This window comes from Macrotis lagotis, chromosome 6 (genome assembly GCF_037893015.1).
Source record: "Macrotis lagotis isolate mMagLag1 chromosome 6, bilby.v1.9.chrom.fasta, whole genome shotgun sequence".
Taxonomy (NCBI): domain Eukaryota; kingdom Metazoa; phylum Chordata; class Mammalia; order Peramelemorphia; family Peramelidae; genus Macrotis; species Macrotis lagotis.
In genome coordinates this window covers 123,534,778-123,561,541 of record NC_133663.1, presented here as the reverse complement: position 1 = coordinate 123,561,541, position 26,764 = coordinate 123,534,778, and the positions used below count along the sequence as shown (strand labels likewise).

The window sequence follows — 26,764 nt, the reverse complement described above, 5'->3', positions numbered from 1 at the left end:
AATATTTCAAAATGAACCATCCTCAAACTAAAATAGTAACTTTATAAGGATCTACATTTGTCAAACTTTAACTACAACCATTTTCTACCAATACAAAAAAGACACTAATCAGAGACAAACAAATAGACAGATAGATGCACTTTCAAACATGCATGCATACACACAAATACACACCTACATGTGCACATGTGTATATACTATAAATAACACTATCATTTCTTCATTTTAAAACCTCCTTTATATACAACTATTTGTTCAAAAATAATTTGTAATTGGTCACTTATTCTTCAGGTGATCAAATTTTAAACTAACAGAAAAAAATATTTATGGCTGCTGAGAGGCAGTGTACTTCTGATTCTTTGTTAATTGTCTATAGACATTTGGTCATTATTCTTTTGGAATGGTCTTCAGATCTCATAATCTATCTAGTCCTACTCATTCATTTGACTGATGAGGAAAGGGAAGCAAATGGAGGTTAAGGAACTTGCAGAAACTCATTACATGAGTAAGCATGAGAGTGTGATTTAAATTCTATCCTTTGACTATCACACAAGTACCTTTTTCATTGTAGCATATTACCGGAATTAATTTTTAATGTCTCAGAAGTAGGGAATCCCATGACAGCTGACATGATTTTTGGAAACTGCATGTGATATAAATACTGGGGAAGAAAGTCATTGGTCAAGATGGGTATACAATTTTTGACTGAAATCTCTTTCCCAAATAGATGAGACAGAACCTTGTCACAGTAAAGAAGCCTAGCATTTAGCTACAATTCACTTGTTTTGTATAATATCAAATCTCCCAAATGCTTCCAAATGTCTACAGAACAAGACAGACTGACTCTTTGACCTTATGAAATGAATGATGGCAATCAATCTCTTTACTTTGTAGTCACATCTTTTACATAAATGTTGTGAAGCTTTTGTTGAGAACATTCAGAATATGACTACAGAAAACTGAGTTCTTAATCTCATTTGAAGTTGGAACTTGTGAAAGAAACTTTCTTGAGGTCTTATATTATGGTAAAAACAAATGGTGCTACATTATGTACTGATCAGTTCTAGAAATACAACCAAATAATGCACATTATAGAAATAACAATTAATTATTACTTTATTCCTAAGCTAATAAGATTATTGAACTGATTCTTTATTTTCATCTTTCCATGAGAGACATAGATATTTTAAAAAGCTAAACAAAACCAAAAACTCCACAGAACAAAACATGGATTTTATTTTTCTTTTCTATATTACTTTTTTATTTAACCACCATATACAAGATTTTATTTAAGCCTGGGTCCTAGGCTACAGAGAATAGGTCATCTGGTTTAGTTCATTGTCATGGTATTTGCAATTTCAATAGCATTCTGGACTCCCTCCTCTATGTGATCTTTGGCTCAATCCCCTTTCATCCTTCACTTCAGACCCACCCCCTATTTTGGAAAAAGACATACATTTGTCTAAAATCCAAATAGCATTATTTGTATTGAAATTCTCACTAACAACTGTAGGAAGAGAACCAATGACACCATCTGTTTGGCTTGAATGAGTGCATTTAATGATAGTCTTAAAACTATTTTTTCCTCCCCACTAGAGATTTTCATTAAAATACATCATATTAAGATGATATTAGATAAAACTATTTGATTTGATTCAATTATTCATATTATTAACAATTCAGAGTTTAGAATTCTGATTTGAAACATATACACAAATACAATTTCTTCACTTACTTTTTACTCTCATTTGCAGATTTATAAGATTCTTAAAGAATCAAAATATCCTATATCTTGTATATTAAAATGTGAATGCACTTTCTTCATTTTTCTTCTTCATAGCAGTGGTTCCAGATTGGCCTCTTTCACCAGCAAACACAGTTCACACACCAAGATAGTAATAATAAGCTCTAAAATAATCTTTTGTTTGTTAACTTTAACCTAATATCAGATCTTAGTGCCAACTGGAATATTTTAATTGTAGGCAAAAAATGATTAGACTTTAAAATAAATTTTGGTGTTTCTGTTATTACCATTAATATACTTTGTATTCTTCTTGAATTTGTTTATGATGTCCTCAGCTCACCATCAGAAAAGTCAACAATAATGAAAATGTAAATTACCATCAAAAGGTTGCCTGGTATTGAGAGAACATTTCGAAAGACGGTTTATCAGTTGTTCATTTTTTCCCCTGTCAGATGTTGAAATCTTTTACTCTCCTTATATTGCAAAGAAATGCAGGTCTACTGATAGTGTCTACTTGTAGCTAGGCTGTGAAAAAGTCAAATTTCATTTTGTAAAGGCAGTTATCATGAAGAGTGCTGCAGGGCTAGGTTATTGGTCCTTATTTAGCAAGCCCATAGATAAGATGTCTAATTTCCTGACCAAGCTTTTGGTGTGTTTGTCTGTGTGTCTTTTGTGAGTGGGGGTGGTCTTACTGAAACATATTCAATAGCAGTAGAACATATCTGCTCTTCTTCAAAATTCTTTTATGCTGGGTACTGATATGCCAAAAACAAAAGAAAACAACAACAAAACCTTAGGGTTTATGAAATTTGTTATGTTTCTAGGAAATACAATTTGTTGTCCTAATGTAGCATGCAAAAATAATGTCAAATAAAAAAAGAATTTAAGTCATGGATCATTTAAATTACTAGCATAAATCTCATATGAAGAGGTGATGATTATATTTACACTTGGTAGAAGTAAAAGTAATATTTTAATAATGCTTTAAAAACTTGAAAATTTTTCATTCTTAGAATTAGATAATTCTGCCAAAATGCTTAATACTTAGTGTTATGGACTGTTCTTTTTTATTATTTAGAAGGAAGCTATTTTTGCCATCATCCTTTGGCAACTTTATGATATTTTCATATTATAAAGGGAAGGAAAGGAAAAGTACTTATGAAATTTCCTACTCTACCATATATTTTTAGATATAAATGAACACTGAAAATAGGCAAGAGATATACAAATCATGTTAGAAAGCAGTTAAAGGAAAATTCTTTTAAAAATTATATAAAAGATAGTTTAGAAGCTCTCTCTGTTTTGCAGATTGTACTACATTCTCTTGGCCACTTGCTTTTGTACTGATCATGGATAAGAGAATAGAGACAATATGGGTGAATATAAAGTGACTTTAGTGATAGAAATATAAAACAATATATACATTGTTTCTGTTTTCATTGAGTCTGATTTTTTTTGGTTGTTCTTCTTGTCAATAAATAACATTTGATGGTTAGAAAAACAGTACTGAAATAGTCAGAGGGTAAATGCAAAACCATAGCTTTGATAAATAGGATTTCTGTTGATTCCTTTACAAGTCAGATAAAGAGAATGATCTAAATATATAATGTGAGCAGTTAAGAATTTTTATGCTACTAGAGTACTAAAAGTTCATAGATCACATAGACTTTAGAAATTGTTAATTTGACCATATCACTTTTCACAAAGCTTCACTTTTCTATTGCTCTGAAGCAATCAATAAATCAAGAGTCATTAATTGATTGGGAACCTTTTCTTTACAAGAAACTTGGTTAGTCACCATGAGCAAATCTGATCTTTTCTTTTCCACTCAGTTCTTTTCAATTTTTTTCATTTTATTTCTTCCATCAGTAGCATAAGATGTTTATAATTAACTAAAATGACTATTGAATATATCAGTTTTATTTTTGTAAAGATTTTCCAATTAGTTTTTGTTGACATATAAGCAAACTTTCTAAATTGTGTTTTGTGTCATGATTAAAAACATAAATAATGGTGATTAAAACATGCTAATATGAGTATTCTGGTAATGAATACAACTTTTAAAAACCATTTTCCCTTTTCTAGTGTTTCTAAACTGAAACTATTTAGTGAAACAGAAAAGAAACAAATATGTAGTTTTCCCAAATACCAATTAAAGTTTTTTTAAAACATCTCTTTTATTTAATGCATTTATTATTCCCAATTTACAGATGAGGAAATTGAGACCCAATGTCAAACATAATTTCCGCTTTAACACAGACTTCTGAAAAGTTCATCTTCACTTTGCTCATTTTGCACAAAAGTCTATAGAAATCAAACTTAGATATTTTGTCTTATCTGTTTGAATGATTTCCTAATTATTAACTATTTCCCTTTCCACTTTTTGAAAGACTTAACTTCAATTTTGTGTTATGAACTAAGTGGATATATTAAGCCCTGCTAGGTAGCATAACATTTTATTATTTCAAATGACATTATAGCATTGCAACATCTTAAGTGATGTTTTATATTTCATCATACAAATATACATATATACACACACACACTCTTATATTTCTTACTCCATTTTTTCTTATTTTTTAATTTAAGAAAAAATATTGTTACAATGTTCAAAAACATTTTGAAACCCTATATCCTTAGAAAAAATGTAGTACTTTCATTTATCTTGGAGAGGCCATTGGCATTTCCAAATAGTTCAAATGAAGTCATGTATCACAGTTGCTTTCAGAAATACAATGTTAAAATATTTATAATATGGTATACATAATAAAGTATGATGTCCAAAGGAGGAACACACATATCTATGCTTAAAGCTTACTAAAAATATGGGTACCTCTTTGTTTCAGAACATTTTATTTTTGGCAGTGAGTTGATTTTGTTATCTGAATTCTTCTGCCTTCCATAAAAAGCATAATCTATCCAGTTTCTTGGCAAAACTTTCTCTTATAATTGGTTCGCATTGTGGTCCATCAGAAAGAGTACCATATTTGGTATCAGGAAACTTGGGTACATGATCATTCCATTTACTATCAAATTCCTCAAAGAGCACATGGCTAAATAGACAATACAAACATTATTATTATATTATTACAGAACAAGCATTTTATTAATATAAAAGTGAAAGTTTAGGTTGGATGGAAGGGGAAAACTTTAAAACTTCCTAACAATTGGATTACTGAAAGTGAGATGGACTGCTTCCAGAAATCCTGAGTTTCTTGTTATTGGAGCAAGCAAGAGCATTGGTGGACATGTTGCAGAGAAGACTGTTCTTAAATTAAATGATATGGAATCAGTGATCTTTTCTATATCACAAGGTATGTAAATCTCTGAACCTCTGAAACATAGTAGCTTGTTCTTTAAAATTATAACAATAATTCTTTCATTAACTACTTTATACACTCCTTGCAAGAAAAATCCTTTATAAATATAAAACTATACTTATTCATGAATAAAAGTATTATTGGTACTCTAAGTACTTCCAAAGTACTGGATTATATTTGAAAGAAAAAGTGAAAAAGATATTACATCCTAAAGGATACTTGTAATATAAAAACACAATAGTACAAGTTGTTGAGATATTCTCTCCCTTCTTATTTTAATGAGATGTGGGGAACTGTAAGTAGGTGTAGAACTATTATAAATACATCATCATTTAGCTCCTTACTTCTTTTCTCTGACCTTTTTAATTTGTCTTTTAAATGGCTGCCAAAACAACCTTCCCGAATCAGTGTTGCAAACTAAAAAGAATACAGATCCTTCCTCTGATACATACTACCTGGGTGACCATGTCCAAGTCATTTTACTCAGTGCCCCAGATGACTTTCTAAAAATGTAAGTTTAAGTTGCTGTAACATTGGAGGGAATTAACATACTGGGAGTATCCCTATACTAATGAAGCCACAGATCAACATCAACATAATATCCCTTTTAGGGACTCTGTGTTCTTGCTGACCTGACTAGTAACCATTCCTTGAACTTGATACTCCTTTTCCTCCTTTTTTTGCATTTCCTAGAACATAGTCACTATGCCTAAATGGTGATCCTTCCATGTTTCTAATATAGTCTATGCCTTTTTTTCAAGGCTCAATCCAGGTACTAACTGCATGAAGTCTTTCATGATTTTCTTTAGTTATTAGGGCTATATTCCTCTTTAATATTCCTTGTGGTAATTTATATAAATGAATTCTCTCTCTAATCCAGGAGTTCTTTATTTTTTTTAATGTCACAGATCCCTTTGACAACTTGTTGAAGCTTTATCAGTGCCTTCCTCAGGAAAAAAATGTTTTAATGATAAAATAGGTAGGATTACAAAGGAAACCAATTATATCAGGATATAACTATTAAAACATTTTCAAAAGTTCATAAATCCCAGTTTAAGAATCCCTGTTTTAATAGAGAAATAGCTTTTTAATAATAAGGCTGGGAGAACTCATAGAAATCTTGCAGTCTAAATTTCTCATTTTACTTATGAGAAGACTGAGTGAGATCCAGAAAGGTTTAGTGATTTGTCCAGTTAACACTTAGCAGTAAGTGGAACAATTAGAATTGAGGTTTTCTGACTCTAAATTTAGCATGATCATATTCCTAGGACCTAACACAGAATTATTAGATACATGTGTTTATTGAAATGTGATGAATTTAATGTAAATGCTTTAGATATGTTCTCATTAATGTGGTCATGTGTAAAGTTGTAGGTATTCAGGTATTCATATATATAGATATTTATATATAGTCTAATACTATTGATCTTCCAATTTTAATGTTTACCTAGTTTGGGATGTCTGTTTTACCATTTAATATTGAAAAATCCCACCTACAACCACCCCAAGTTTGTACGATCTACAAAATTTATAAATATACCTTTATATGTATACAAATGATTGATAAAAAGGTTGAATAGGCTAGGTATGAATAGAGAGTTCTATTCTTCATCACCAAAGATGACTTCCAGGGTGAAATTATTAATTTTAGCTTCCTCTTATTTCCATTAACATACACACACACATACTTTTTTATTTCTTACATGCAAATTTTCACTCATTTAATATTCCCATAATTGGATCATTGCATTATGGGAATTATATACAGTGGGAATTTCTTCCATGTTTAAGTTCTCTTAGAAGATCACTAAAGTTCTTTTCAACTCTAAGATTCTGTAAGTTATATCTGGCTGTATCATTGTACATCAGTAGATGCAAGCACACATTTATTTCATTAGACTTCTTTTGTTTTATCTATTTTTTTACAATTTTATTGATACTTTAGGTTTCTATGGCATTTCCCAAAAGCCATTATACCCCTAAAGATTCCATAGTAACAGAGAAAATCAACTAATCAAAACTGATCCATGAAGCAACAATATTTGACAGCATCTGAAACATTCTGTAGTTCCATGTTCCCTACCAGCAGAGGACCTTTTTTAATATGGAACCAAAATAGTCACTACATTTAATCTGAGTTTTTATGAACTTTACTATTTTTTAATCTTCTAGCTACAAAAAACACTTTTTTGCATGTTCATGGATTATAAATTTAACAATCTATTCTAGAACTTCCCAAATTACTTTTTTACTTAGTAATCTAAACTTTTTGAAATTAATCTCTTCTTCCTGAAAAAAAAATTTTTAGAAAGGAAAATATGACCAGCTTCAGTCTTTCCAGAACCTTCCCCATTACCCATGATTACTCAAAAGAATACAGATAGTAGAAATACATGGGGAAAGGAAGACAGAGAAAAAAAGAATAAAGGAATAAAATAAATTTATTTATAGCAATGTTCTGATTTTAGACCTTTCTATGGCTCCAATTCATCAACTGAATACCTACCAGATGAAGGGCACTATGTTGAAAATATTGCTGAGGCTACCAATGTCAGAGAGGTATCAGATTTCTTTGGTAATTATTTAGTGTATATTATAGGGTGATCAGTGTTTGTTTCTAAGCCTTATTTTCATTATTTCTTATCTGCACTCTAATGATTGTGAAACTCCACAAGAGGATTTAGAAAGCAGTCAAAGGACTTGTTTGCATTCACCTATTTTTCAATACAGAAGCACATATTTTTTCCCTTTTTTCCCCTTTTTATCCCTTTCTCAAATACCTGGAGCTCAGATCATCTTTTTGTTTTGCATATATTTGTTCTTTTTTATGGTTTCCATTAAATTTTGCCCCAATACATTTGCCCCCAATATAATACAAATGACTAATTCTAATTATTCCTTAAAAAGAAATAAAGAAACAAATATTATTAAAGTTGTTCTTAAATAGCTTAGAAAATCTTAACTATAAAAATATTATACTAAATTATGAAGATTATACAATGGAAGAAACATGATAAACATTTTTCTTTGTTCTCTAAGAACTAATATGACTGGAGACCTAGACTATAAAGAATACCAAAGACATTTTCTTAGTTTTATTATATCAGGGAAAAATAATATAAAGTCTTTTTGATATAACAGTGTCAAGCTTGTGCTTCTAAACAAAAACTCAAACATTTAACTATTATATTGTGCTATTTCTTAATGTTCTGACATAACATTTATTGTTTCTATGGCAAAAAAGTATTTGACTTCTTTAAAGTTAAATTTCAGATTCCTTTGTACATATGCCATACATTTATAAATTATTTCAATATGAAAACACTGGTGTTGGTGTTAGAATAGTACAGATTCGAATCTACTAACTTTCAGTGTAGAGTTTTACATATACTTCAACAAATACTTTTAGAAAGAAAAAAATCAGCTAAAAGAACTGAGATTAAAAGACAAGAAAAAATAATGTAATAGTATTTAATGAAATCACAAACATAATAGTAACAAAACCCAAAAAGTGTTTTATGTATTCAAATTTTTGTCTTTGAATTTTTTTAAATGAAATGTCACTAAAGTAAATAAAATATGAAAAGTTTCATTTAGAATTTTTTTACTTTAGAATTTAAAATCTAGAAAATGGGTCCACATTTAGGAATGATGACTGTTTTCTAAGGATTTTGTTTGCGTATTTGAGTGTGTGTATTTGTGTGTGTGCTGTATTCTTAAATGCTCATGGTTTCTTTCTGTCTTTGTAAATGAAATGTAATGCCTTCTCATGCACATTTCTTGAAGCAATGTTATACAGATTAGTATGTTTAAGTAATGGTTATAAATTCAATTTGCCTTTAAAATAATTCAAGTCCATTTGGATCCCTAATATAAATATATAGTAAATTCATTTGAAGGTGGTTGTAAACATTTTAAAAGACTTTTCTTCAACAATATAAATAGGCAAGGTAGCTTAGTTTCACCTGTGAGAAGAACTTGCTTTTCCTATAACTTTGAATGTTATTTAATGTACTCTAAATTGTTCTCAACTACTTGTCTGTTCATCTCCATCTGAACAGACTAAGTTCAGTCATGATCTTTGTAAAACATGTCAACACATTTCTTTATTCTCCTACTTAATCTACTTGTAGCTTTTATAATTAAAAGGGTCTGGACTGTTGTTTTACATTTAAAGATTTTTTTCATTTTTTAAATTTGATAGTGCCCAAATTCACAAAGAATTAAATGAAAAATAAATATAAATTTTCATAGTTATTGAATCATTTGATTTTCCATTGAAATTAATATCATCTTGGATTGTATTATATACATAAGTGCTCAACAATTTAGAGTCTTAAAAACAAATCTATCAAAAGTAATTTAAAGTCTTCAAAAATAATATTCATTAGTTTGACCTATTTTCATTTCATTTCTTTTGTTCCTTACTACCTTCTTCATCCAGAAAAATAAGTAACAACCAGTGTTGCTTTTGAAATAGAAAAAAAAATGTTTCAAATCATTGGCAAAGCTTAATGACTTCTGACTGCTGAGATATGTTAATTTAAGCCAGACCAAATGTTCCTCAGCTGCAAATATTTGGTGTTGTTCACTGGGAACTGGCAAGATTTATGAGGGCCCAGTGGCAAAGACTCTGTGCTGACATGCCTCACATTACAATTGTTTCACATATTTGCTGATAAAAGACTGTTAAGGAAAAAAAAATACTCAACTTTTCAGGGGAAAAGTCATTTAGATCCAGAGTAGATCCTCCCCTTTTGCATTGGAAATATCCTCAAAGTGCTATTTAATGACTAAATTACTTGAATTCTCCTGCCAGTCTCAGTTACTTGGACCATTTCTGGGTTTGTACTACAAAAATAGAAACCTTTATTTTTATTTATATGTGCTATGAATTTGTACCACAAAAGCTATTTGAGCTTCAAATAACCCAAACTTGAGGAATATAGAAATTTAGAAAAAGGTATTTAATTTTCTCATTATTGTCTAATAGAAATTCACAAATATTGATCACTTCTTAAAGCATTACTGTGACACAAATGTAATGAATATTTTGGGTTTATCTTGTAGAAGAGGAAACTGAGACAGAAAGTGGAGTGACTTGCATTTCATAGTAAATAACTAATCTTCCTTATTCTAAATTAAATGTTTTCTTCCACAAAAGTGAAAGAGAGAAACATAATAAAATAGTTTTGCAACCTTTGAAAAGGCAGAGAATTGGTAAGTATAGTCAATTAAACAGATATTTATTAAACTCTTCCTGTGTGCAAAGCATTGTTAGGTCCAAAGGGAGATAAATTTGACCCATCTATTCATGAAATTCACAATCTGGTAAAGGAGTATTGTTCATACTCAAATAACAATAATTCAGAAATCTACATAATAAATATATAAGAGAATAAGGTGTTAGCAAAACACTTTGTGAAATTTGAGAATTGGAACATTATTAACTGGAGGGATTACTAGGAAACTGTCTAGGAGCTGGCATTTTGGATTGGCAAAAGCACACACATATAAAATAAGAAATTTGGGTGTGTAGGAGGAAAAGAGATGAGTTTCAGAAGTAAACTTTTGAAATATTTTGAACTCCCAACAAGGAATAGTCCTAGTACTTTTCAGAAGCCATAGGGTTTTGACTCATATCAAGATTGAGATAGCTTGTAGAATTAGAAATTTCTCTGTTTATATATATTTTTCATATTTTCTTTTCCAAGCAGCCCATAAATTTTCATTTTAGAATCCTCTATATTTCATGTTCTTGTTAGACCTTGACTGTGAAAGAAAAAAACTTTTCTTCATTTTTTCTCATATTTATAATGATTTTGGAAAAACTTAAATCTGCTTGTTGCCTGAGAAGTATTCTGAAATTATTCAGATTTTTCATCTTTTAATATATTCATTCATTTTCCTAAATGTTTGATGAAATATGAAGTGAGTAAAGATAGATTGCAATTGGTGAGTGTGTGTGATTTTTAGCATGTAATCAACACCAGACTTTCTCTCCATGGTTTGTTATGAGGGTCAAACTCTGCATTATTCCATACTGAACTCTTTAATTATGCATCTTAGAATGATAAAGGGAAAAGTGCTGACAGCAAACAAAAGAAAAAATCTAAATTCTTTTCTTGCAATAAATGTGACACAGATTGTATAAAGCAATATTTTTGCCCTTGAAATGTTTAGAAGTATTGACATTCTGTCCACTAAATTGTCAGCTTGTCTTTAAGGTTAGAGCTTCTAGCTTCTTAGACTGACATTGATCTTCCAGTTCTTCAAACTTGTGTACCGTTTTGGAAACCATTCTTGATTTTAAAGCACTGCATTACAACATGTTGCCCTTCCTGATGACATCTCATAACATTCATGTATTTTTCTTACAGTAGATGCCTGACTTTTAAAAGTTTTCACTTCTGAAAAGATTTTAAGTATCTTAAAATGTTTAGACAACTTAGTGTTATAAACTGCCTTAAGATATGAGACTTAATTAGGTATATAATGATAATATAGACTAACAAGTCCTCAAATAGCAAAGCATTTTAACTAATGAGTACTTATCCAGTATAGTCTGCAAAAGCTACTGGCAGTGAATGTATTTTCCAATCTCATTTCTATTGTGATGTTTACTTTATGTTGCCAAGGTGGTCCCTTGTTGCTTTAATGAAGTTTGCTATCCATTGGCATAGACACATTGCGAAGACAGAATATCAGCAAAACTTTGCTTCTCTTTTTTCATTATTACCCAAAGTTTCATTGGTAAGAAAAATAAGCAGTCAGTCACTGTTTCTCTCAAAAAATGGACTTTCCAAATAAGTGTTTCTACTGTGCCATTAGTTGGTTAAGGAATCAAAACAAGGATGACAGTGTTGTTGTTTTTTAAGATTTCTTTGAATCTTTCCACCCACAGGCTCTGTGGAAGGCAGTAAATAGTCCATTTTTGTTAATGAAGCTTCACTCATACAGCTGGGATTGTTTAATATTTTACGAGTGTTACTTTGTTTTGCTCTCAACGATCTCAGGCAGTTAAGGATTTATGAATCGTGTTTTTCTCAGCCCATCTGCGGTTTCCTATCTTCCCTGGCCTTGAGAATATGTTTAAATTTATTAAAGCGAAGCAAAGGCTCATTATTTCAAAGGAGAGCCAAAGTGACACAGTGAATTGGTTATTAATGGAAAGGCACTGCCATAGGGCGATTGAAATTTAATGATATCCTACAAGAAAAAAATGAGGGTGTCACTTTCCAAAAAGTCATGCTAAATGCCAGCCTTTTTAAGGTCCTGCCGCTAATTTTATGCCTGCGCACAGTAATGTTTTCAAAAGCGTTTAGGAAACACGGACCAGTGACTGTACTGATTATCCTTTTCACCTTCTCGCCTGTTCCAAATGGGTTTGTGCAGTGAGCGATTTAATCTCTAAATATAGGGAACGTTAAAAAAAAATAACATTGCTGTTTTTCACAAGCTAAGGGCCTTTTGCAATCCTCCAGAGATGGACTTGCAAATATGCTATCTCCATATGCTCACAGTAAGCTCTCAAACTGGCTCATCACCAAAAAAAAAAAAAAAAAAAAAATCAATCCTTTTATTTCTTTTGCATTTCTGTCATTCAAGGGACTAATTTTTTAAAAAGCAATATTGGCAGCACAGTATTTTTTCACATTTAAATCACCCTTAATTGGGGTGAAATTAGAAAAATCTCAACTTTCTCTTCATCATAGGCCTCTCAATAAATATTACTGAGAGCATAAAATAGTATTTCTCTGCACACCACTACCAACAAACTTTTGAAATGCAATATAATTGTACCTGTTAACAAATTCCAGCACTGAATTTGAATTTTGTTCATGGGAATCACTACTTTTAAAGTTTGGGATGCTGAGATTCCCTAGAAATCATTGTTGATTAGATCCGAAATAATCATTGCAAATGGCATATATTATTTAAAAATAATTCTTGAGATGATAATTTGCTACTAATAAAGTTTCAAGATGTTAACCTTTGTTATATCAGGATGAAAGGAAGCAAATTTTCACTTAGATAAATATTGTATGGATTATTTTTTGGCTCTAGTAACAATGTCCCAGATTCCTCCCTTCTGTCCCTTTTTCATATATTATGACTTAAGTTTTAAATTGTGTTGACCTGTTACATATCTACAAATGGTATTGCTTAGATTTTAGTCTCCAAGTAAATTATATCGGACATTCATCAGTTTTAAGTAACATTAATTACCTGAAAAGAACAAGAAATATCTTTAATGTAGGTGCAATGCAACAGTGCATCCAATTTAAATACAATTTTACATATTAATGTTGATTAGAAACTAAAAAGTCACTTGTATACTTAATAGTCACTCATAATATGCATATATGTATTTCACATTGTGAACATACCTTATGTAATAGAATACTGTGGATTCTTTTCCCCAAAGGCTAGAAAATGATGGGCTTTCCCAAAATTACTTTAAAAACTATAATTTGAAACTGTACTTAGCTAGGTTTTAGAACATATGACATCATCTATGGGGGGATCTTTTCTTTTATTCTGCATCAGAATGTACACTTGCATAAATAAGATGTTTAGGTCTACTAAAAAGCAGTAATTCTTTAATTTAGGAGGGTGTATGGTCTAAAGAGGGTTTCAAGGCCTGTACCTTGCATTTCTCTGGGCCTCTTCTTTTAACTTATCATTCTATAATCTTCCTAACAAAGACATAAACACTTGAGCTACATATATTTTGATTGTTTCATGACACTTTACTGGAGGCTGAACAGTGACAGATTTCTTCATTGTCTTTTTGCCAAAATTTGTCCTTTAAGTCAGTTTTGTTGACTGCCCCTTTTAGCAGCTCACCTCACAATGAGAGAGGAGACAATTAATGGGAGGGTGATTTATCAATGCCAAAAACTGTCAAGGACTTCAGTTGTAGCTGGAGAAAAAGCAATTTCATATTATGGCATTTCATTCTGAATACATTGTATTTACAGCTCACAGTTTTATTTTCAGAGCCTATTATCAGGTGAAACAGTTGCATCTGAAATGTTGTTTGTGACATAGGTGACCTGTTAGGATTTGATAAGTATTTACGCCAGAGCACAAGGGGCTCACACATCTGCTGTTGGCAGAAGCAATGGAAAAAAATAACCTGGAAATGAGGCGTTTGATTTTTCTGGTTCCTACACTCGAGCATCTGTTGCTATAATTAAGTGGCATTCAGTAATTGCAGAGCAATGGTGAAATAAACATATGCATTCTTGCCAGCTTTTAGGATTTGGTGTCCTTACAGTAGGAGAGACAAGCAAAGTGACTTCAATAAGAACAAAGGGTTCTGTAAAGAAGTTGAACAATTAACTTTCCTGTAAATGTAAAAGGAATTTCAGAAGAGAGAAAATCATTTCATCTGAGAGTGAAAAGTAGAGTTTGGTTAGTAAGTACATGAGACCAGGGGAATCGTAATAGCTGAAGTACAGTTATGGACCTAAACTGTGAGGATAGTACTTCTTTAAAACAGTAGTATTGTTAATCATTGTGATGAATAGTTTTATTTATGATAAGAAGACCCAATAGATTGTTTTTGGCATGCAAAGTTCAGATAGTATTTTAAGAGGTACTAAACAATGAATATCAGAAGGCCTTGATTTTAAGACAGAGGAATATATTTGAAGTTTAGTTGTTCTAAATCTGGATGCCCTATGGTAGTGGGTATTAATGTCAATGTATTGGCATATTAGGTTTTCCCATTTAAACTCTCCTTCATTATTACTTCCAAGCATCCCTACACACCAAACTAATACATTCCTTGGCATAGATATGAATATGATTCCTTTTGTCAAAATTCTTCATTGGTTGATGATGATATTTGTCTTTCATTCTCAAAGACCACAACATCAGGAAGGTGATGCCATGACAAGCACATGAATTGGATTTGAGCAAAGGGGTGCTGGGCTAAATCACCAGCCTCACTTTGTCCTCCATAGCCATTTGGGTCCAGTGGCCAGATATGAATCAGGATGACTGGAGTTGATCCTGGATACAAAACAGTCAGTGTTAAGTGACTTGCCCAAGGTCACACAGCTAGTAAGTGCCAAGTGTCTGAGATTGGATTCGAACTCTCATCCTCCTGACTCCAAGGTCAGTGCTTTATCAACTGCACTACCTAGCTTCCCAGGGTCATTGGGTACAAACTACCTACTAATACCATAATTAGGTAATTTTGTACCTTGAAAGAAGTATGAAAAATTGTGCAAAACTCATCCTCATGTTACTCTTTGGTTAATCAATTTATATAATAAATAATTTAAATAGGTAGATTAATGAATTTATATAGTATATAGAATGCTCTTTTTTATCCAAACTTGGCTTACCCTATACTTTGCTGCTGTTGACTCTTTACTCAAGCTGTTGCCAAATCTTCCCCCATTCCATAAATCTAATTTGCTTTAACAACAAACTCATATATCACCCCCCTCCCAAATGAACTTTTCTTCCTTAAACCATATGCATCACTTTGAACCTATTTCTCACACATTTATCAAGTGTTATTTTATATTATAGTAATTTGCAGAAGTAGCAGGACCTAATATTTAGAGTCTTAGAGTTGGAAAGTCTAGTTGTAAGTTGAAGAGAAGATGCCTACTTTCATTTGTAGAGTTCTCTTGTTAGCAGTTCCCTAAATTAATGGATTCATAGGTTTGTTCAAAATAAAAAAAAATTCTACCTTTTCTCCCTAACAGGTTATATTCTTTGAGGGGTGGAAGTGGAGTAGGAATAATGTCACAGTAATGTAAGCTTTTTGATTCTTCTCCTATCTTTTTTAACTTCTCAGCAGATGTTTCCCAACTTTATGTCTTTGGCCACCACTTTCTTCTTCCTTCCTCCTTATCTCTCACCCCCCTCTTTTCTCATTATTATTATTCTCTCTGTCTATCTCTATCTTTCTACTACCTGTCTCTGTTCTCTGTTGCACTCTCTCTCTCTCTCTCTCTCTCTCTCTCTCTCTCTCTGTCTGTCTCTCAACAATATTCACTCCCATGATCTAATTATTGTCTTTAAGCAGATAATCCCAATACTAGTCCTAACTGCACTTTTGGACTCCATAGACTGCTATTCTCAACTTTGAAAACATATCTTCCTCAGTTTGTTTCAAGTAAAATATGCACAAAATAACCCAGACCTTTGCAACAAGTATTTACAGATCAGATCTTCATACCTCCAATCTCTCTCCACTTCAATTTTACAACTTTCATATTTTTGCTAGCATAATTTCTCTTATGCAGATATATTTATTAGTCAACTCACAAATATTCAGTGTCTCTCTTACTACCAAGGTCAATTTAAATTCCTATGAAATTATTTAAGACCCTACAAGATTTGGCATCACCTTTCCTTTCTAGCATTATATTACTCTCATCCAAGTATTCTGTGATCTAGTTAACTTGATATATTCTATCATTTTCCTTCCTTTGTGTCTTTGCTTTCACTGATCTCAGTCTTGTGTCAACTGTCCTCTTTATCATCTTTTTTAAAAATAACATTCATTAAAGCTCAAATCAAATGCCACTTCCTCCTTGAAGCCTTCCTTGATAATACCTTATAGAAGCAGTTTTCTTCTTGCAACCTAGCATAGTTCTTATTTCTGTTCTTTTCTGTTATGTATCATTGGAAATTATGGTTACCATTATACACACACACACACATACACACACACACACACACACACACACACACACACACACACACACATAAAATCTTCATATGCACTATGAGGACAGAATATTTTCTAATTTTCTTAAATAGCATAACAATAGCTTACACACATAAGGAGTTAAATAAAATTATGAGCTTGAGTTGAACTGAAATAAATTAATTCAATTTGAAAAAACATCTACTTTTGAATATCAAGCTCGTTATAGTTCAGATAATTCTACATGAGCATTAAACCATAATGGGGCAAAATAAAAACCAACATATTCTCATCTGTAGTGATTTGCAATATTTTCTTATAAATAAGAAAAATATTATGTGTAAGAAAGCTTAAAGCATGCCATATTGAAATGAAAAAATGACCATATGAATTTTCCTTTAAAGTCCTTCATGGTTAACTTCATATCACCCCGATTTTTAATTTCTTTTCTGTGTTGTCTTCTTTTATTTGAATGTCAAATTCATGAGGATAATAAATTAATTTATTTTTATGCTTGTATTTGCTCTCTCAGTCCTTAGAACAGTATCTGGCATTGTAGTAAATAATAAATGTTTATTGACTACTTGAAGATAGAGCTATTAATTGATCATCTTTAGACAATACAATACTTTTCTGTTTTTAAAAGAACTCATTTTTACTAGTGGAAAAACCAAACATATTAACTAGATGAAGCTGTTTTCATGAATGCCAAATTTGTATTCTTTAGGCAATTGGACACTAAACAAGTACATGAGCTGTCAGCCTTGTTTGGGGAAGTAGGACACATGTGAGATTTGGCATTTTCTATCTGCTACATTGGCATCAGGTGTTTGCTAGTCTTTCTGGATGAAGGAGAGAGACATGAGGAGTAAACCATGAAGAGATAAAAATAATGGATCATGCCTTCATAATGTCAAAATATGCTGAATGGATATCTTAAAAGAAATCTTATATGAAAACAAAATAGATTACTCTTTTTTGAGTGGGGAGTAGTTTGACAATATCAATAAAAATTTTGGCATCTGTTTTATAAACAACAGTGAACTAGGAACAATAGTGGATAATTTTTTTAAAAAAATTCTGTGCCCTGCGCAGCTAGGTGATGCAGTGGATCGAGCACCAGCCCTGGAGTCAGGAATACCTGAGTTCAAATCTGACCTCAAACACTCAATAATTAACTAGCCATGTGGCCTTGGGCAAGTCACTTAACCCCATTGCCTTGCAAAAAAACTTAAAAAATATTTCTATGCCCTTAGAAATTTATAATAAGGGGCAGCTAGGTGGAGTAGTGGATAAAGCACCGGCCCTGGAGTCAGGAGTACCTGGGTTCAAATCTAGTCTCAGACACTTAATAATTACCTAGCTGTGTGGCCTTGGGCAAGCCACTTAACCCCATTTGCCTTGCAAAAACCTAAAAAAAATTATAATAGAGATTGAAGTATATGTTTACTGTATATTAGAGCATGTTAGCACTCTGTGCTGCCAAACAAATCTTTGAAACATGAGGCAATAAGTCTTTTGTCTCCTTTCCCTTACCCATGTTACTAGACCAATGCTTCATCCTGTTTTGTCCAAAAATTCCCTTTTGGTATCTTATGAACCTTTGTCATCCTTTCACTTTTTAGAACATTCCATTGTTGTTCAGATTGTATATGACATATGTATTACATGTCTATCTAATATAATAGATCAATCTCTCTATCTTTCAATCTATATATTTATTTCTATATATTGGTATAGATATATAGATCTATCCTTTATATTGAGAGTGACAGAAAGAGAAAGAGAGAGAGTTAGAGAGAGAGAGAGAGAGAGAGAGAGAGAGAGAGAGAGAATAAGTAATGGGTAGAGTTAGTCTCAAAATCACAATAAACTGGATTCAAGTCCTGTCTTTCATGTACTTGCAGTATGACACTGGACAAGTCATTTATTCTAAGTGCATCAAACAATTCTTTAAGTTGAGATAGATAAAAATTTGCCCATCTGGACTTGAATATGTGTTATACTTTCCCTCAAAAAGCATATTTTTTTCCTTTTTACGCACACACATAGACATATTCTACAGGTTTCATTCTTATTCATTCTGTTTTTGATCAATACCTATCTATTGATGTTTAGCAACAGAAATACACAATTCATGATGGGGAAACAATAACCAAAGTAAATTTTGATTTTAATAGACATTATTTAACTATAGTATATGAATTTCTGCATAAACTTTTTACAATGCTAAATAGTTTCTCCAATGTGAAATAAAAAATATTCATATTTTTAAACAGAAACAACTTAAATGTATTTCAAATTATTAATTTTGCCTTAGTTATCCACTACAAAGGAATATAAGCTTGTCTATGTATAAGTTTATATAAATATATACATTTAAGTAAGCATTCATATATTCTTTTTGGTGAAGATATTTTTGTGTAACTATGTTCTGTTTCCTGCGGTACTGAGGGGAGTCATACCAGAACTTATTTTGTGACTCATCGACCATAGTATGTCAAGCTCTTCTTGTCTCCTCTATCTCCCAAAGTCTGTCCAAAGTTCCATCTTCATTTAAAGTTAACCAACTCAATTTCATGAATCAATCAATTATTCCCTTAAATTTAAATAAGTTTTAAAAAATACACAACTTTAGACTTTTTTTAAAAAAAATAAATTAAATAGAATGGCTATAAAAGACTTTTGTCCTGAATTGATGAACATTTTAAGGGTTTTTGTTGACAGGGGGAGTTTTTGACTTCTACCACCTCTTATTTTGTGCAGGCTGTTTGTGATTGGATGTTCATGACTTAAGATTGTCTGTCTATCATTATTTGGAATTATACTTTCTTTACAATCTTCAAATCAACTTGTAATTTTAGCAGTTATCAACTGCATATGAAGCACCATACTCAATAATAGGTTTTTTTTTTAAATGACAATCTTAAGGTTCTATTTTCAAAGAATTAATGTAGGAGAGGGGTCTTCTTGTACAGTTTGCATCTTAATAGAGTCCTGGAATATGGAAAGGACATGGAAAGTTCATTCTAAGTAAGGGAGATAGTGTGAATAAAAGTAGGGAGACTAAAGAGGAAAGCTAAAAATGGAGGCTAGAAAGTAGATGGGGAGCAATAACAATATAACACTATATAGAATTTGGAAGAGACCTTAGAGGGATATTTAGTCCATCCTTTATCTGAATAAGAAACCCTTCTTCAACAATTCTGGCAAGTGATCAGCCACATTACTTTTGAAGATACCCACTAAAGGGGATTCTACTAACTTTTAGGGAAGCTATTATACTTTGGGGCCCTTCTTAACAGTAAGTTTGGAGGGGGTTGTCTTTTGCTTTTTTTCCCACTTAAATGATATCTAAATTTGACCTTCTGGAGATCATTATTTCTAAATCTGTCCTCCATGGTAAAGCAGAGGTTAAGTGATTGCCTACGGTCAAACAGCTAGTAAGTGTCTGAGGCCAGATTTAAGTTCAAATTTTCCTGAGTCCAGTTCAGCACTATCTCTACTATGCCACCTGGCTGCTTCTAGACAACCCATAATTGCTATGAAAAGATATATTTTTATTTCACTTCATTTTAAGGATCATTTTAATATATTTTCTCATCATCACAAATAAAAAGATATTTTATGAAGTTTTATTTATTTAAGAAAAATAAACTAAAAAATATTCAGGAACAGGAGTGGTCACCAACTAGTCCATTAAAATCTACCAGCTTTAGTCTTTGGTCTCTTCAAGCCTTACCTATAAATCAGTAAAGGAATGGTTACTGCTACAGCTTCTCGCTGAAGATTCTAGGATTTGTTTGCTTTGGGTATACCTGCTTCAAAAAAGACAAAGAAATAAACTTTTAAGAAGAGTGGAACTGATTTTCATATAAAGATTCTGTCATTCACTAAACTGTTTCTTGCCAAAGTTGTTCCTTTGAGTTGTTTCCTGTTTCTGTTTTTTCTGATTTCCTTGAGTCAATTAAGTTGAATGTCATCTCTAATTACCAGCATTTTGTATGTTCTTTGCCTTTGGTATAACTAAACCAATTACATTCTTGACAATCAAACTTGAGAGAGTCTAAGTAGTCTTATTTGTATAGTACACAGTTTAAAAACTTGGATGAATATTTTTCCAGCCTTTGAATCACTTTTCTGACTTTTAGAATGTTTTTCCCTTTCAGAAACAGATGTATTTAATCACATTGTAATCTAAGCATACAAAGCAGTCTCTAAAAAAGACCAGTGCATAAGAATATAATCTCACAATCTCGAGTCATACAGAAATCAGGTGAATGACAGGTGCTCAATGGAGGTGCACACATAGGCAAGCCCTTGTGGACCTGCAACTTTCTATGTCTCTGAGGGGGAAAAATAAAGAAATTTTATACTTCTCAACCAAAAATGAGGCATTTGTGATCATTTTATCAATTGTAAGTAGATTCATATTATGGGACGTACTCTACTAAGAACTCAGTAGATGCCATAGAAGTAATTTTAATTGAGATTTTTACAACCATTTGATAACAGTGTTTTGATCACTGTAGTTAGGGCAGGATTCCAACAGTGGCTATAAAATCTGTGACTAATCCACTGAGTCACCCAGTCCCTGTCATATTTTGTTTAATGGCCCATGCTGCCAGGAATTATTATAGCTTTCTAGTAATAATTTTTAAAAAGAGAAACTTTGTAGACAAAAAGATGAATACAAATTTAAAACTTATGTTTGTAAAAAGACAGTTAATAAAATATATCCTGGCCAGGGTAGGCAATGGAATTTTTTGTTTTCTTTATAATGACTATTCAGTGCCTTAAATCATATATAGTATAAGGTAACGATGAATATTCCAACTTTGCTTGGTTAATGTTTGCAGGGCACTTACAGATGCTAGAATAATCTCTAATGTTTTTGCTCAATCTGCTCTGGAGATGGATGAAATAAATAGTTTAAACTAATTAATGTAACACCAGCTGTTACAAGTGCTTGGCAGACGTCTGTGCGTTTTGATGGGCAGAGAGCGGCTGTTGTACTTGACTTTATTTTAGTACAATGTTGATCACAGTGTAAGCTGGAATAAATGACAAGCCAAAGGAAGGAACAGAGGATGAATTTCATGTCATGGAAAATAAATATTATCTTTCTCTCTGAGAAAAGTATATAAATGTGTTTATGTATATATATATATACATATATATGTGGTATATGTATATCTATGTATATGTATGTGTATACACGCAAATATATATTTATATACATATATATGTATTTATGATATTTCCAGTTGCTAAGAGCCTAGGGCAGAAAAGTATTACTCTCTGTGAACTTTATCAAGTCTTAAACCCTTTTATGGCAACTAGGTTAGATCAGAACAATAATAATATAGCAGTGAAAGGTTAGGGAAATGTATACACCTGATCCTAAAACATCTTGGTTATGAACAGGCCCAAAGAACCTAATGGAATTCAGTACATCCTTTGTCAGCTAGATGTTTTTTGTTTCTCTTTCTGTTAATTAAATGCCATTCAAAAGAAAAGAGGCTATTGTTCTCTAAAATGGATAGGAATATGATTATAATTATATTATTAGATGTCTGGTGACATAATGTATTGAATGGTAATTTTGAGAGACGTTGCTTTATAGTTTTTATAAAATAAATCATTTTATCTTTCTGGATCTCAGTTTCTTCTATAAAATGATAGGTAACAGAATATCTAGGCTCCATTCTAGGTTTTACAATAAAATCCCACTATTCTTCATGAAATAAAAGCAGAGTATATTCCAAAATTTAAGTGAGTCTATTTTACTGGAATTGAATGGAAGGAATTTAATGATTTCAATTTAAGGAAGATTTTATTTGTCATTCCTTTGATGTATATGGGGGGGAGAAGTACTATTATGTTTATTTTTTCCATAAGATTTAACAATAACTTTAAATAGTCACATAAATTCTCCTTTAAAGTTAGAGGGCAGAATAATTGTGCTCTGACAGAGAAACAGTGGTGGTTATCTCAATGTGTGCCAGCATTAAGATAACAGTGTCATTGTACAGATTGTTACCCTGTGAATATGTCTAATAAGTTATTATAACGTGTGCTGAGCAGATGGCAAGCATACTCCTGAAAGAATTGATGGATGGGATATGATGTCATCAGTGAGATGACAAGGTTCACAAGGTACTTGACCTCCAAGAATAAGTCCTAACTGGTTAGAATTCTAAATGGTGAACCTTGGTGACACTGGCTAAATGGGAAATATGTGCAATTTGTATTTCTTTATGGTAGTGTTTACCCCCTTCACTGAACTCCACATAATGGGATTTGGTCCCTGAAGACTCAGAGATATTGTTGGAGGGTTTCACCCTGTAACCTTCAGTGGATTTCAAATACAAATCCACACATCTAAACTTTAACAAAATCACAGTGAATGTTATTTATGAAGTCAGGTTCAGATCTTTGCCTTTTTTATATGTATATATGCAGAAAGAACTTAGTTAAGACATCCCATTAATTTTAACATGTTATCACAAAATAGCAAACTGCTGACTCCATGAAAATATTCAGTGCATAAAATTAAACTTTTATATTTTCATTAGAATATGTTCAAATATATACAAGGCTAAAATAAGCTGTCAGGGATCATAATGTTGTCTTTATATTTTAATTATTACTTTACTTGCACTTACCTTGGTGACAAACCTAAACGCATTTACATTTTATTTCAATATTATCATTTAAAAATTTCAAATGACTTAAATATCTAGTTAACGTTACTTATGCAATAGAATTTAGTAATTATACAATTACATGGAAAGTATCATTTTGTCAAGGAGTTAAGTAGTGTTCCTTTTCTAAAAAGGAATCATAGCATGTGCAATTGTAGAGATGAAATGAGGAAGAAATCTGGCCAGAATAAAGAGTAATAACACCATGAAGGCTCTGAGTAAAGAGATGAAGAAATACTACTTCTTTTGCCTTCTTGTAGTGGGACATAAGATGGAGGAGAAAAATTGGAAGATAAAGTAAAAAGGTTTACCACAAAAATTCTTTATCTGAAGATAAGCGTTGCTCTATATTTTTTATTTTTATATTTATATTTAAATATTGTAGTTTTAACATGTAATTGGCTATATAGGTTTTTTAATTTCTTTTTAATAATTCAGTTGTCATTTTAAATAACCCTTATTTTGAACCAACGAGTAACATGAGTTTTATATTGAAGAACATAAAGGAAATGGCTTTGTAAAGTTGTACTTGTAAGCACAGGAATGCAGTTTGATATGCTATATTACAAAAAGAGTGAGTAGTGTTTTAAATATTAATTTGAAAATGAAAAATGTGTTTACAATTACACATATATTAGGCATTATGAGGTATTAAACAGAACATATAGAGATTATTTCAAAGTTATTCATGATACAAATAATGATTATATCTGGAAAAGTTTGAGTGAATAAATGCAGTACAATTATCTCATAACTTTTTCCTATGAATTTGCTGTCCCAAGCCATTATAGTGGAAGTTACCCAAATGTTCTAATATAGTTTGTCACCAAATTTGTGATGTGTCTAATAGTAAATAAAGCATTCTGGGTCCCTAAATTACTTTAAAAGGGCAGCAATACTTAAACTATCATTGCAAATGTTTTAACAATAAATTAATTTTTCAGCAATTACTATAGTAATATAGATTATAATTTAGATTCATTATTATCTCTTTAGTTGTCTCAAAGCCTATATGTTAAAACTGATACTAAACTTATTAAAACTATACTATCTTACATTACTATCTAGTAGTTGATTAGTATAATTAAATAATATTCTGTCAGTGTGCATGAAGAGATCAAAAGAGCTTATCAAATAATTTGATAAATTATTCACATGATTTTGCTATTTTTAATAAAAATGAAATAACAATCCACAGCTCATATCACATTGTCACTAAGTATTGATTATGTGGCTAAACCATTTTCAAGAGCTGACTGTTCTTTACTGAACCTGATCTCTTCTTCTGTCTGAGTCAGATAAAATATTAATACTAGGTAAATGAGTGTGCACTGAACTCTCCTTGCCATATGGCCCCTGTGGAGGATGGAGGGCCCTGGACAGCCTATGGACTTGGGCTGCCATATGGACCTAGTGGGAAAAGGTAAGTATTACATACAGAACAAACCCACCATATGGACTGGGTGGAGCACTCGAATACCTCTTTATCCTGGGGCATTTATACAAAAGAATAAAAACACATAAATAATACATGGCATTAAAAAACCCTTGAAAATAGATCAATTGTTTGGATTTAATATGATGCTTTTTAGCAGTGTCCAGCCCTTTATAAGTAATCAAGGTTTATTTTGAAATGGAAAAGACTATCATCAATCATTTACCACTGACATTTTTACATTGCTTTTCAACATCTGCTCCATAATGGAATACTGCATTAATACACTTAACACCATATTAAATGCAAAACTTAAAGGAATATCTACAATGTTAAAATGTGGTTTCTAAAAATTTGGCTTGCTCTTACCATACTTTATGAAAATATTTTATTACCCATACCTTACAATCATGATAAGCTTGACTTTGTTTTAATACACAGAATAGATGAGATGAAACATATGAGAAGAATGATATTTCCTGGTACAATTAAACCCTATTAATTTAGTTCACTAATTTAGGATCTATAATAATTCAACTTGGGTTGGGCTGGTTTACCTTTTATGTTAGGTATGAAGAAAAGATTAGCCAAACCAATTAATAGAGTAAACAAGATTATAGCAGGTATGTTTAACCCACTTAGAGAACACACTTTTAAAGAACTTTAACACATTCATTGAATACAAATGGCACTATGAATTACAGATGAGTCTTCTCTAATTATTGAGACAGGTCCAGTAGAACCAATACTTGGAAATTCTTCTTTAGCAAAGAACCAATTCATTTAACACAATAAAAACTTTTCTTTAAAGTTTTATCTAATTCACACATTCATGAATTTCAATCTATTCTTTATTTCAATTAATATAATGTTTAAAAGCTTGTTCTGACATCTAGAGACAATGGAGAGCCCTGATTTAGAGTGGGGGAACAACAATCAGAGCTATGCTTTATTGCTTTTGACCAGAGAGTGATTCATAAAATAGAATGAAGGTGGGAGAGAGTTTACACAGAGAGATTAAATTAAACCACAGCAAAAAATCATATAAGCACTTTACTCATTGCTAGACAAAGAAAAACTATGTCAGTCAAGACATCAAAATGTACCTAGTTTCTATTGTGTGCCAGAGTTCTAAGCAAAAAAAAAGGCCAAAACAAAACCCAATCTCTCTCTCTCTCTCTCTCTCTCTCTCTCTCTCTCTCTCTCTCTCTCTCTCTCTGTGTGTGTCTCTCTATTCTCAAAGAGGACCTAGTCTCATGGGGGAAATGGCATGCAAATAATTACATACAAATTTACATATTTCTGTATGTGAGTATACATGCATATACATATGCATCATACATGTATCTCTCTATCTCTGTCTATCTTTGTCACTCATAAATAACCAACAGAGTACATTAAGAGAGATTGAAAAATGTTATTTACAGAAATTGAGATTTTTAACTGACATTTGAAGAAAGCCAGAAAAACCAGGAGATAGAGATCAGATTTTTTAAAAGCCTCTGCCTTCAAGGAACTTACATTGTAAAACTCAATAGCACTCACACACACACACACACACACACACACACACACACACACACACACACATGGACATATATGATTTCAGGAGGGAGAGAGTACTCATAAATATCAGAAATAGAAGAAAGATTATATAAGATTATCACTTGAACTGAGGTTTGAAGAAAGCTAAGGATTTCAAAAAGTAGAAGTGAAGGGGTAAAACATCTTTTGTAGATGTTAGCTCTCTCTCTCTCTCTCTCTCTATATATATATATATATATGTATATATATGGTTGTATATGCATATACATATACACAGATAATACAAACACACATTATATATAATATGTGTATTTATGTGTATATATATATATA

General features: G+C 31.5%; 1 protein-coding gene across 1 annotated transcript in view; it reads left to right on the top strand.

Annotated features, from left to right (window-relative positions):
• Positions 1 to 26,764, top strand: part of DACH1 (dachshund family transcription factor 1) — a 487,947-nt gene that overhangs the window by 372,552 nt on the left and 88,631 nt on the right.